The sequence below is a fragment of the Homarus americanus genome, unplaced genomic scaffold, assembly GCF_018991925.1.
Source record: "Homarus americanus isolate GMGI-L3 unplaced genomic scaffold, GMGI_Hamer_2.0 scaffold22250, whole genome shotgun sequence".
NCBI lineage: Eukaryota > Metazoa > Arthropoda > Malacostraca > Decapoda > Nephropidae > Homarus > Homarus americanus.
The window spans coordinates 2,476,310-2,479,702 of NW_024741189.1; positions in this window are offsets into that span (position 1 = coordinate 2,476,310).

The following is a 3,393-nucleotide window of genomic DNA, read 5'->3' on the forward strand; positions in this document are numbered from 1 at the left end:
TTCCTCGACTCCTCTCTTCTCAGCTTCAAGTCCTACAGGAGCTTCTTGCGCTGTTTCTTCTGTAATACCGCGCGATCTGGGCGAATGAATACATTCTGAAACTTCTCGTTCTTTACCAAGTTTTTTGCGTGTCGGATAACCTCCCATTTCTCTTCCTCACTCACTAGTTGTGATCTTGAGGGGGCGAGGCTTGTCCCTCTGCCTTTGTCCCAGTCTCCTCACATCCTGAGGGGGTGGGGGGGGGGGTCGTAGTCAAAGCCTTTGTACAAATATTCACAAACTGCATCTTATCGTGTGTTTTCCTAGTCTCCGCTTCCCCCACCTGGCTTTCAGGGATTCCATAGACTATTACGTTGTTCCTGCGCTGGAGAGGGTTCCCGTTGCTCCTCCTCTCCCCTAACAGTATGTCTGCTAGCTGTCATATCTTCGACACACTTCTTCAGAGTTCCTAGCTGCTGTAGAACCTGCTCTGATCCTGCATTACTCCCCGCTACTTCCCGTGGCCCTGCTAAGGCCTGAACATAACTCCTCTTCACAACCACCTCCATTCTATTAGTTTTACCAAGGATCTTTTTCCCAACTTGTTCTAGTTTGGCAACCAGCAAGGATCCAGCTTCATCTATTTTCGTCCTTCGGGAACTCATTTCCCTATGGCTTGCAATCGCCTCTCTCACCTATACTATGCAGCCAGGACAATACCAACAACAGCCTTCATTCTTTACAGCAAGTTGTACCGTCGTTGTATATACCTCCGTCTTCACCCGCAGTAATTACATGTCAACAGATTTCCTGGTACTGCTTTAGCCCATGGTTTCGGACCCCCCATGGTTGTTGCTGTTTGGGGGGGAGGGGGTGGGGGGGTGGCGTGCAGATTGTACTAACACTGGCCAAGGAAGGTCGTAACAAAGAACAACTAGTGATATGATAAGTGGTAGAAGAAAAAAAGAAGAAGAATGAACATGTTATTAAGACGGTATTAAGTTCCTGAGAGTCACTCTGTGAAGGCGAAGAATAAGTCGTGCCTCATTTTCACCGTCAATCGTAATGTCAGCCAGATTGATTAAGTTCCTCAATCGCAAGGTCCGGTAATGGTAGGTCAATGGAACGTCTTCTGGTCTAGTGTCAGCAAGTCATCCGGTGCGTCTAACCAACTTCATCCTCTTACTTCCACTATTGCAGGACCAGTTTTTGTAACTTTATTATATACAGGATTTGCCTTCCTCCCTACCTGCCAGTTGTCTGTACACTGACGTCCTCCTTGTCGCTTGTTCGGGCGGGTGTATGACCTGCCCTCTCCTCCTCAAAGAGTATTGTCTATTTCGCCGTCAATGACAACCCCTCTACACCACACTCCACACCCCTCCCTCCCTCCCCCTCTACACCACACTCCACACCCCTCCTTCCCTCCCCCTCTGCACCACTCTCCACACCCCTCCTTCCCTCTCCCTCTGCACCACACCCACACCCCTTCCCTCTCCCTCTGCACCACACACCACACCCCCGTTCCCCCTCCCTCACACCACACTCCACACCCCTCCTTCCCTCCCCCTCTGCACCACACCACACACCCTCCTTCCCCTCCCCCCCCACACCACACACCACACCCCTCCTTCCCCCTCTGCACCACACCCACCCTCCTCCCTCCCCCTCTGCACCACACCCACACCCTCCCTCCCTCCCTCCCTCTGCACCACACCACACCCCTTCCCTTCCTCCTCCCCCACACCACACCCACACCCTCCCTCCTCTCCCTCTGCACCACACTCCACGCCCCTCCTTCCCCTCCCCCTCTGCACCACACTCCACGCCCCTCCTTCCCTCCCTCTGCACCACACACCACACCCCTCCTTCCCCTCCCTCTGCACCACACTCCACACCCCTTCTTCCCTCCCTGCTCTGCACCACACCCACATCCCTCCTTCCCTCCCCCCCCTGCACCACACCCACACCCTCCTCCCTCCCTCCCCACACACCACACCCCTCCCCTCCCTCCCTCCCTCTGCACCACACCCACACCCTTCCTTCCCCTCCCCCCACACCACACTCCACACCCCTCCCTCCCTCCCCCTCTGCACCACACTCCACGCCCCTCCCCCTCCCCCACACCACACCCACGCCCCTCCCTCCCCCCTCTGCACCACACACCCACACCCCTCCTTCCCCCTCTGCACCACACTCCACACCCTTTTCCCTCCCGCTCTGCACCACACTCCACATCCCTCCTTCCCTCCCCCTCTGCACCACACTCCACACCCCTTCCCCCTTTGGTATTATACGTTCATATGATAATACCTTCAGTCCCCCTCACTCCACTTTCTTTGTCTTGACTTTTACAGAAAATAGTATATATTATATTTTTTATTGTAGACTATAATATAAGTCACTTGTACCTGTTTTCAACATCACATTCGTATAAGGTTGGTTCATGGCGGGTAAAGTTGTGGAACAAATTGCTAGCGAGAACACTTGAGGTAAGAATGAGGACAAATAGAGAAAGGGAAAGTAAGACGTGCGGGTTTTATTGAGAGTTCCTCAAGTAGATGGCGAGAAGGTTAGGTTAGGTTAGGACTGGTTTTGTTTTGCTTTGCTTTGTTTTACGGGGAGTAGCCCACCCAGGCACAGGTCATCGACCCACAACGGGGCCTAGGGGGGGGGGCAGAAAAGGTAAGAGTAAAAATAAATAAAAAATGAGAACGTAAACATTAATCTACACCACGAAGATGCCGGAAAACCAGAATTTTGAAGTGAGACAACGTATGAGTATGGAAACACAGAAGAAGGCAGAGCATTCCACAGTTTGGCTGTGTGAGGAAGGAAGGAGGTACTATAACGGGTTATTCTAGTGTGACCGACACACACAGAGAAATGGTGGGCACCGCGGGCAAGACGTGTGTTACGAGCCCACGGCCTTGCCGGCGGTACACAGGATGCCAAATCCACCGAACATTGCCCGTTAAAGTACCTGTAAAAGAGAGAGAGTGAAGCAACATTGAGGCAAAGAGAAAGGGAAGAGAGGTTATCAACTAAAGGAGGAGAGTTAATAAGACGAAATGCCTTTGATTCCACCCTATCTAACAGTTGGACAGAAGAAGAGCCACCCCAGATATGAGAACAGTATTCCAAGTTAGGACGAATGAATCCCTTATAAACTTGAAGCAACTGCTCAGGAGTGAAGTAGCTACGGCATCTGTACAACATTCCCAGCTTTCAGAAGGCAGCTTTAGCAATGTTGTGGATGTGTGGCTTCCATGACATATTCGAGGAAATGGTGAGGCCTAGTATATCTGTTTTAGAATTCGGCAGAATGATTGCGTCCTGAAATGTGATTGGTGGGAGATCATCTAAGTTGGAGAGTGTAATTGGTAAATACTGAGTTTTATTACTATTGAATTT